Raw genomic sequence first — 10,835 nt, forward strand, 5'->3', positions numbered from 1 at the left:
AGCCCTGGGCCAACAGCCCGAACCCCGCTGTCTCCTCGGCGGAGTGGGGTAGGAAGTGTTGCCGAGGACCCCTGTCGGGACGAAATGTCTGCCGGCCAGTGTCGGCCTTTGGGGAGAGACGGGGCTGTGCCGGGCCGGCCACGTACTGGGGACCGTCCTGGCCACTTGCCTAAGTCACGGAGCAGCCAAGCGTCCTCCAATCCAGGAGAGTCGGTTTTCTAATATTTTGGTGTGAGCTACCGAAGGAAACAATTAGCATTTCTAATGAGGCCTCAGAGTTTTATAGTTTTCCTCCAGGCTTTTATCACATTTGTTCCTTAGGGCACCCCTGTGAGGTGTGTAAATTCTTGATGGTCTCCGTTTCAGTGAAGCCTGGCCGGCAGCCTTTGTAACGGTCTGATTCTGAGTCCCAGGGTTAAAGCACCAGATCTGGGTGAGTAGGCTCTGCAAAGCACGGGGGAGCAACGTTATACTCAGCTTAAAATAAGTAAATACATTATGTGTCAAAGCACTTACCTTCTTATTTTTAGCATGGACAAGAGGCACCAAAGATTAAGAACAACTTATCAGAGAAAAACTTAAAATTCTATGTATTAACCTAACGTTTTATGGAAGTTAAGAAAGCCCTTCTCACTTCCCATTTTACTTAAGTGACAAGCAGCCCAAACTTAGTTTTATGCCAATTATATATCAGTTTTTAAATATTGAATGAATTAACATTTCAAAACAAAAGAAAGTTTTAGGATTATAGAAAAAGGCAAAAACTAGGTATGTAGTTTCCTGACTCTGTTGTAGACTTGTCTATGAGAAGAGAACATGGAGAGGGATGTGCTCTTCAAGAGGTTACAAGAGTAACTGTCAGGTTATGAAAATCACAGGGCTATGCAGTGAAGGCTTTTACAAAAAACTACCAGATCAGTTCCATGAGTTAACAGGCAATTATTGAGTGGCTCTTTTAGGGGCTTGATTCTTTCTCATTTAATTACCAGACAGTCCTGTGAAGTAGGTGATATTTTAATCTTTTTACAGGTGAGGAACTGAAGCTCAGGAACCTTAAAATGCAGAGCCGGCAAGAGGTGGAGCTAGGGTTTAAATCCGGATGGGAGAGGAGGGGCTGGTTGGTAAGCTCAGTTCCTTAAGAGTGTGGTGCTGATAAAACCAAGGTCCAGGGTTCCATCCCTGTACTGGTCAGCTGACACAAAAATAAAATAAACCTAGATGGGGCTGACTCCAAAATCTGCCATCTTTTCTGCTATAGCTGGAGTGGAGTCATAGCATGGAGGGTGCAGTAGATTGGGAACAGTTGCAGAGGACCTTTAATATCAAACAGCAGCAGGCATCATCTTGCAGGCAAAGGGGAGAAGCTGAAGGAGCCTTGAATGTGGTAGCTCAGTGCTAGACGGAGAGGTAACCTTGTGGCTCGTGGAGGAGGAGGTGGTATTGATCCTTACGGAGAATACGGGCAAATCTTGAGACTGTCTTCTCTTTATGGCCAGCTTGAGGGTTTGAAGGACTCTTGCCCCATGGTACATAGATCACAGAATAAATGTGTTTTTTATAAGATCAAGCTACAAAGTAATTAATAAACACAGCCCGATGTACAGCAAATAAAAAGAGCAAAAGAGTCAAAGGAGGAGAGACTACAGACACGGCACTGTCCCTTACGCAGCCGGTGCTGGCATGTACCTCTGTGAACAAAGAGCATGTGTTCCAGTGACATGCTTCTTTGTCAGGGGCTTCACTGCCAGAGGCATAAATAACAGGCAGAACAGGGTGTGTCTCACTGCCCTGCCAACATCTTCTGCAGGACTGTCAGTCCACAGGCCTGAAGGGGCCGTTATCACAGGGCCCTGGTTTTGAATATTGCTGTACTTATTAACATCATTCTGTGTAAGCATCTGTGTGTGAAAAAGGTGTAGAATGTATAATTGTATCTAATCTGCAATTATTAACATGTCCATGGGTCCAGGATTTGAACAAGGACTGGGAATAAGGAAAATTGAAAACAGTTTAGTTTGTTAGGGAGACTGAACTATGGGTGGATCTCTCTTTACTTCCATTAATGTTAATGTTTGCCCAGTAAGTAATAAAAATATAAAGTAATGCCAGGTTTTGGCACCCCTTTGACTCTTAAAACTGTTAATCAGAATGTGTGTGTATTCCAATAAGCTCTAAAATGTCTGAGTAGAACACTCAGCTAGTTTGTAACTCCTTGGACCTGCTCCCTACACCACTGCCTCAGCAACCACATATTATTTGTCAAATCACCAGATGATCTGAGCCTTCCATAAATTTGTGGCTGTGGACAGACTTTAATAAATCTGCAGATGAGAGGAAACAGCCCACTCAGGCATTGGTTTAACTTGCTTTAAAACAAACAGTTTAGCAGAATGGGCACATTTTCACTTTAGAAAAGACAGTATATGAAACTCATGCATTATACAGGGTGAGGAAATCATTACTATTTATTTATTTATTTATTTATTTATTGGCAGCTGGCTGGTATGGGGATCCGAACACTTGACCTTGGTGTTACAGCACCACACTCGACCGAGTGAACTAAAAAATCATTACTCTTTAAGTACTAAATACTTCATTCTTCCACTCCTCTCCCATACATGGTATACACTGGTAAGAACAAAAATTCCCCCCTGCTCCCCAAGTCTCCACAACATGCTGTGTGTACCTCTGTTATAGCACTTGGGCAACAGTTGGTAGCTGGTGAAGGTTCTAAATTCTCAACTAGACTGTGAACTCGTACAAATATTTCTGGGCAATATGAATAGAGAGGAGGATCTTGGGGCCATCTTTAGAACATACTAGATGCTTTGCAAATGTGTGATATGTTGAAAATAATATCACATGTTACTAAAAATTATCTAGGCAGCTGGGATTGTTGAGACAAGGGAGAGGAAAAGGCACATAGTTAGGTGGCATTGTGTTAAGGAAAAAGGTCCTGTTTCCACATGGTAAAAACAGAGGAGGGGAGAGTGTCAGGTGAAATAGGCAGCTCTAGGTCAAGTAAGGGACCCCTGCTAAGGGAAATAGGTTCCTTTCTACTCTCTGAAACCAGATGTAAGGGCTAGGCCTTTCTGGAGCGGCTAAGGAGAGCTTTGACTACCAAGAGTCAGGTCTAATATTTATTAAACACCATTTTTATGCCAAGTACTGTGCTTGGGACTTTTGTGTACATATTGCCTCAGTTAATCCTGGCAACAGTTCCCTGGGACAGGACTATAATCCACCTTTTTTAGTGTTTAGGAAATAGGCTCAGTGAAGCCAAGTGGGTTTGCTGAAACTCACATAGCTAGTAAGAAGCTGGATTTCTCTGTCATTAAGGGCTCACTATAATTCATTCTCATTACTTTGATCCACTTAGTCCTTACAACTGCTTCTGAAAAAACTTTTCTTTTTTCCTGTTTTAAGAAGACTTATATTCTCATTGTGCAGGGTAAAATAAAAAACTAAAAAAAAGAAAAAAAAATTTTTGAGATATAACCACCATTAAGGTATATATTCTTGTGACTTTTATCCCCCTGTAATATACATGTGTTTTTTTCAAAATGATGTTGGGATAAGATTGAAGATTTTTTTAGAACTTGCTTTTTCCACTTACCATTATGATAAATCTGTATTAATATAACTTTGCTCAGTGGTTTTCCCTTTGCAGAGAAGGGCTCCAGTGAGATGGGAATCCCATCCCATCACTTACTGGCTGTGAGCATTTGGACAAACCACATAACTTCTCTGGGCCTCAGGCTGCTCATCTTGGGACCATTATGAGCATTTGACATGATGGTATGGGTGAAGCTCCTATATGGCATAGTGCCTGACATTCTCCTCTGCACCCCAGCCACAGCCACTGCAAGCCTGAGTTCCTCCCTTACCCTAAGTACAGTTCGCTGCCTCCTCTGGGGCTGTAATGTTCTGCTGTGGCCATCAGTCTCTGCCTCTGCTCCATGATCTTCATCTCCTATAGTTCCCTACCCCTTTGGCTGAGAGGGGAACTGATCACCACAAACCAATATGTTTTTGACTTAATGTTGGGATCAAAAGGGTCAGACTCATTTTCTATTTTACATGGTTCTTGGTCTCTCTTGAGGAACTTGGAACATGCCCCTGAGCTAGAATGGAATATATCTGAGTGTCCCTGCCATCTGGACCCTCTAATACATCACAGGGATTTCCTTGTCCACATGGATCTAAGAATGATCCAAGAGTCTAGCTCCTGATGACTGAACTCTACTATGTGTTCTCGAACTTGCTTTCTCTGCTCCTGCCCAGCCAGGAGCCCCTCAGTGGGCATGTGGTTTAGTCTTCACTCACTCTAGACCTGGCACAACTGAGGTGGTTTATAGGGCCCCTAATCTGCTAGTCTCCTAGTTGATAAAGGTCAAAAGTCCCAAATAACCTCACACTCTAATTCTTTCTTGAAAATCAGCACAGCCAGCCTCCTGGTTTCTTCTTATGTCTATCTATGCATGTACCACAAAAAAATTGGAAACTATACTTAAACAAAAAGAAGAAAAGAAAAATCTCTGTCCAGGGCTAAGCACTGTTAATATTATGGTGTCTATTCCTCCAGTCTTCTCTGCACACGTATAGCACTTTCTCAAGTCTCAGAAGCATCATCTCATTAATAACAGCTTTTCAGGAGGCAGGGAGGGGGATCTACTAAATTAAATATTCATATCAATTATAAGAGATATCTTTATTTCAGAAATAGTAATAAGAAAAGTATAGTACCTAGGAAATACTGAATATATTTTTAAAATTTTTTCTGAAGTGGGATGATAATGTAATCTACTGTTTTCAGTTAACAATATATTAAGAACATATTACCATGCCATTGAATAATTTTATACAATATATTCCTTGAGGATATTCTTCTATAAAATGAAAATATCTTTTTCTGAGTATAAATACAATACATTTTCATGTAGCAAATTCATGCAATGCAAAAAGGTATAATGAAGAAAATAAAAGCTAGCCAAAATCTCATTGCTTAGAGATAACCACTGTTAACATTTTTGTGAATATTTTCCAAACTCTCTATGAATGTTGATGCATATGTAAAATATATAATTTTATATAAATGGAATTCTATAAACAGTGCTATGTAATTTGCTTTTATTTATCACTTAGCAATAGGTCACTGAGATTGCTAAAAGTCAATAAATATAGATATACTTCATATTTATTTATTTATTTATTTATGTATTTATAATTTTTATTTTTGGTGATTGACTGGTACAGAGATTGAACCCGGGACCTTGTTGTTACCAGCACTGTGCTTTAACCAACTGAGCTAACCAGCCAGGCCTACTTCATCATTTTTAAAGGGTGTATTATATTTTATTATATGGATGGAGCATAATTTATTCACTTGATCTCCTACTGGTAGACATTTAGGTTACTTTCATGTGTTCACTGTAATACATAACATTTTTGTATACAATTATCTCCTTGAAATAAATTCCTAGAAGTACAATTCCTGAATGAGCGTATACCCATTTTAAATTTGTATATGCTTAGCCAAATTGACCTTTTTAGGCTGTACTACATTTGTTTTTGTTTTTGTTTTTGCAGCTGGCTAGTAACAGGGATCAAACCCTGGACCTTGGTGTTATCAACAGAGCACAGTATCTATTTTTTATACTTCCATTAGTAGTGTACAAGACTTACTCTCATCCTTGCCTAAATTAGGTATTATCTTTAAAAAATTTTGTCATTTAGTTTTCAATAAGGATGCCAGGACAATTCAATGGGGGAAAGAATATGGGTCATTTCAACAGATGTTGCTGAGAGAATTGGATATCCATTTGCAAAAGAATGAAGTTAGACCCTCTTCACACTATTCACAAAAACTAACTCAAAATGGATCATAGACCTAGATATAAGAGCTATGACTGTAAGACTCAGCAGAAAACATAGGAATGACCTTGGATTAGGCAGTCTTTTTAGATAAGACACCGAAAGCACAACAAACCAAAGGAAAAATCGTAAGATGGACTTCATCAGAATTAAAAACTTTTGTGTTTCAAATGACTTCATCAAGAAAGGTAAAGACAATGCATAATATGAGAGAAAATATTTGCAGATCATATATCTGACTAGAGACTTGTATTCAGAACAAATAAACAATTGCAACTCAACCACAAAAAGACAAATAACTCAATTAAAAATGGTCAAAGAGGGCCGAGCCCGTGGCGCACTCGGTAGAGTGCTGCGCTGGGAGCGCGGCGACGCTCCCGCCGCGGGTTCGGATCCTATATAGGAATGACCGGTGCACTCACTGGCTGAGTGCCGGTCACGAAAAAACGACAAAAAAAAAAAAAAAAAAAAAATGGTCAAAGAATTTGAACAAGACATTTCTCCAAAGAAGATATACAACTGGTCAATGAACACATGAGAAAGATGCTCACCATCATTAGTTATTAGGGAAATGCAAATCAGAACAACAGTGAGACACCTCCTCACACCCTTGTGCATTGCTGGTGGGAATGTAGAATGGTGCACCTGCTTTAGAAGGCAGTTTGGCAGTTCCTCAAAAAGTTAAAAATAGAATTACATATAAGCCAGCAATTTTACTCCTAGATATATACCCAAAGAAATGAAAACATATGTATACAAAATTTGTACACAAATGTTTATAGCAGCATTAGTCATAATAGCCATAAAATGGAAACAAGCCAAATGTTCATCAGTTGATGAATGAATACACAGAATATGATATCCACACGATAGAACATTATTTGGCAATGAAAAGGAATGAAGTACTTATACGTGCTACAACATGCATGAACCTTAATAACATTATGCTAAGTGAAAGAGGCTAGACATGAAGGCCACATACTATATGTTTGCATTTATGTGAAATGTCCAGAATAGGCAAATACAGAAAGCAGATTGGTAGTTACGAGTGGTTGGGAGGAGGGGAGAATGGGGAGTGACTGGTAATGAGCATGGGGTTTCTTTTTGGAGTGATGAAAAATTCTGGTATTAGACTGTAGTGATGATTTGGTTGCATACCTTTGTGAATATACTAAAAACTACTGAATTACATACTTTAAAAAAAGATAAACATAGAGCTACCATATGACCCAGCAATTCCATTCCTAGGTATATACCTGAAATAATTAAAAACATAAATCTACACAAAAACTTGTACAAGAATCTTCATAGCAGCATTATTCATAATAGCCCCAAAGTAGAAATAACCCAAATTCATCAACTGATGAATACATAGACAAAATATGGTATATCCATGTCATAGGCAGAATAATGCTCCCCCTCCCCCAAAGATGTCTACATCCTAATCTCTGAAACTTGTGAATAGTTACCTTACATGGCAAAAGGGACTGTGCAGATGTGATTAAGTATTTTGAGATGGAGAGATTATCCCAGATTATCCACATAGGCCAATGTAATCATAAGGGTCCCCAAAGAGGAAGGCAAAAGAGAAAGAAAAAGATTTGACTACAAAAAGAAGGCCGTAGTGATGTGATATGAGAAGGGCTTGCTGGCTTTGAAGATGGAGGAAGGGGGCCATAAGCCAAGGAATGTGGACAGTCTCTGGAAACTGAAAAAGGGAAGGAAACAGAATCTCCCGTGAAGCCTCCAAAAAGGAACACAGCAACACCTTGATTTTAGCCCACTGATACCTGTTTCAGGTTTCCACCCTATAGAAAATAAGTTGTATTCCTGTTAGGAAATAAGTTTGTGTTGTTTTAAGCTACTAAATTTGTGGTAATTTGTTACAGCAGCAGATAGGAAACTAATACATCTATACAATGGAATATTATTTGGCAATAAAAAAGGAATGAAGTACTGATACATGCTACAACACAGAGGAACCTAGAATATATTATGCTAAGTGGAACAAATGACACAAAAGGCTACATATTGTATGATTCCATTTATATGAAATGTTTAAAATAGACAAATCCATAGAGACAAATAATGGTTAGTGGTTGCCAGGGGCTGGGAGTAATGGGAAGTGTCTGCTAATGAGTATTGGGTCTCTTTTGGGGTAATGGAAATGCTCTGGAATTTGTTAGTGGTAATAGTTGCACAACTCTATGAATATACTAAAAACCACTGAATTGTATACCACCGAATGGTATATGAATTATACCTCAATGAAACTGTAAAAAAATCTTTGTCAGTTAGGTATGTTGACAATTATATCCCATTGTTGTTATTGTTGTTATTATTATTATTATTTGGCAGCTGGCTGGTAAGGGGAGCCGATCTATTGACTTTTGTGTTATAACACTGTGCTCTAACTAACTGAGCTAACCAGCCAGCCCCCCATTGTTATTTTATTTATTTTTATTTGTTTATTTTTTGATGGCTGGCTGTTGACCATTGTTATTTTAATTTGTACTTCTTTATATAACAAATCGGGCTGAATATTTTTTTCATGTATTTTTAATATACAGGTATATTTGTATTTCTTTGAAAGTTGGCTTTTCATGTCTTGTATTTTAAAATTACTTATTAGTAAGTGCTCTTTACATATTAAGAATATTAACCTTTAGTCTGACATATAGATGTCAAACTATTTTTCTGTTTGCTTGCTTTTTAAATTTTGCTTATAGGATGGATCCATCTATACACACACACACACACACACACACACACACACACACGCACACACATGGGGGAGAGGAAAAATTTTAAATTTTTATTTAGGGTCAAACCAATCTTTATTATTATTGCTCTCAGGTCATGTGAAATATTCTACTTGGACTAGTGTTTTAATGTATGGTTTGAGGTAAAGATCTAATTTTTTTTAATGGTTGGCTAGTTGTCCCAATACCATTTATTAAATAACCATCTTTCCCCCCAATAAACATGAAATGTAACCTTTATTACATAATTTTTACATATTGTTGAGTCTATTTCTGGACCTCCTTCTCTGTTCATTTATTTTTCAGTATATAGCCTTACCAGTACCCCTCTGAGAGAGTTTAGAAAATGGAAAGCCAGTGGACAAATGGAAGAAGAGCAGTTTATTCTCTGGACAAATGGGCTCAGAGGGGCACTGGACTCAAGGACATCAGGCCCTCATGAGGGTGGCCATGAATGCAGAAGTGGAGACCATACTTTTCAGAATGCACAGTGCCACCACTAGTCCTGTGCTAGCCCCCATATAATCCCTAACCCCATTTCTTATCTTTCTTTTGCCCAAACAATATACTATCAGCTTAGATGTAGAATGGTATCAGAAGAATTTCTAGTAAGTCATGATAAATTGAACTAATATGCTTATTTCCACTCCCTCAAAAGGATTTAAAGATAAAGTTGATCACTCCTCAGCCTTTTGGCTACGATCAAGTGTAAAGGTAGAAATAAAGAAAAGACAAAAGTTATCGATATATATAAAGGAACAAACAAAGTGTAAAGATAAAAATTGAGGAAATTTGCTCAGAAAGTAGCACAAAAAGATAAAGAAATTAAGGAAAAAATACATATAAAATTAGAGGGTCAGTCCAGGAGGTCCAATACCTGAATAATCAGAGTTCAAGAAAGAGGGAAAAGGTAAGATGGAGGGAACTAAGTGGAAGTGCACATACCAAATGGTGAGATACCCCTCCAGCTCTTCTTCCTTCACCTAGCTCCAGAATGCTAATAGCTAATCTCCAGAGGCAGGAGATTAGAGGATTCTTTCTGGGGAAAATGATCGATTTAAAAGAAAATATCGGGGCCCGCCCGTGGCTCACTCGGGAGTGTGGTGCTGATAACACCAAGGCCATGGGTTTGGATCCCATATAGGGATGGCCGGTTAGTTCACTGGGTGAACCTGGTGCTGACAACACCAAGTCAAGGGTTAAGATCCCCTTACCGGTCATCTTTTTAAAAAAAATAATAAAATAAATAAATAAATAAAAGAAAATATCTAAGATAACCAACTTTGTTTTACTCTAAGCTGTCATGTTTTTAATTTCCAAGGGCTCTTTCTTATTCTAATGTTCATTTTTCATAGCATGCCATATTTATTTCATTAATGTAACATCTGTTAACATCTTTAAATATATATACTTATATACACATATGTATGTATACATACAAAGAGGTCTTCAAAATGTTCATGGGAAGATTTGTATTATCTCTTAATTCTATGAGTATTTTTCCATGAAGAACACTCATATATAAATATATGTAATATTTATATTTATGGATATATACTTATGGGTAATATTTATATTTATGTATATATATATTTAATACATGCATTATATATATATTTAAGTTTTATTCTGATTTCTGAATTGTCTCCATTTTCTCCAAGTTCCTTTTTAGTAACTCAGAGAGCCAGTAACTTCTGGCTCTTTCCTGAATGTCTGATCATCCTTGAATATCCATTCACATTTACGAGTGGCACTGAAAACATGACTGGGAACTCTGTGTTCACTTATAGGTCTTAAAGACTAGTGGGCATCACTCTAGGGTGATCAGGAAGTAAACTGGCATTTTCATTAAGGGGCACCTAAACATCAGTATTTTCAGGACCTGTAAAGGATGAAATTATCAAACAATAATACAACACAATTCCTTTGGAATTCCAGATCGGAATGGCCCACCACAGCATATTATAATGAAATCTAAGAAAACCAGAGATTTAAAAGTATCCTAAGAGGGGAAAAAACTCATAATCAAAGGATCAGAAATCAAAATGGCATCAGTGTTCTCAACAGAACACTGAAAACTAGAAGACAGCAGAGCAATTGGCACCTTCAAAATTCCTTCATTTTAGAAAATTACCTTCATTTTAGAATTCATGCAGCCAAACTGTAATTCAAAAGTGAGAATAAAGTAGATATTTCCAG

The sequence above is a fragment of the Cynocephalus volans genome, chromosome 17 (genome assembly GCF_027409185.1).
Source record: "Cynocephalus volans isolate mCynVol1 chromosome 17, mCynVol1.pri, whole genome shotgun sequence".
Lineage (NCBI taxonomy): Eukaryota > Metazoa > Chordata > Mammalia > Dermoptera > Cynocephalidae > Cynocephalus > Cynocephalus volans.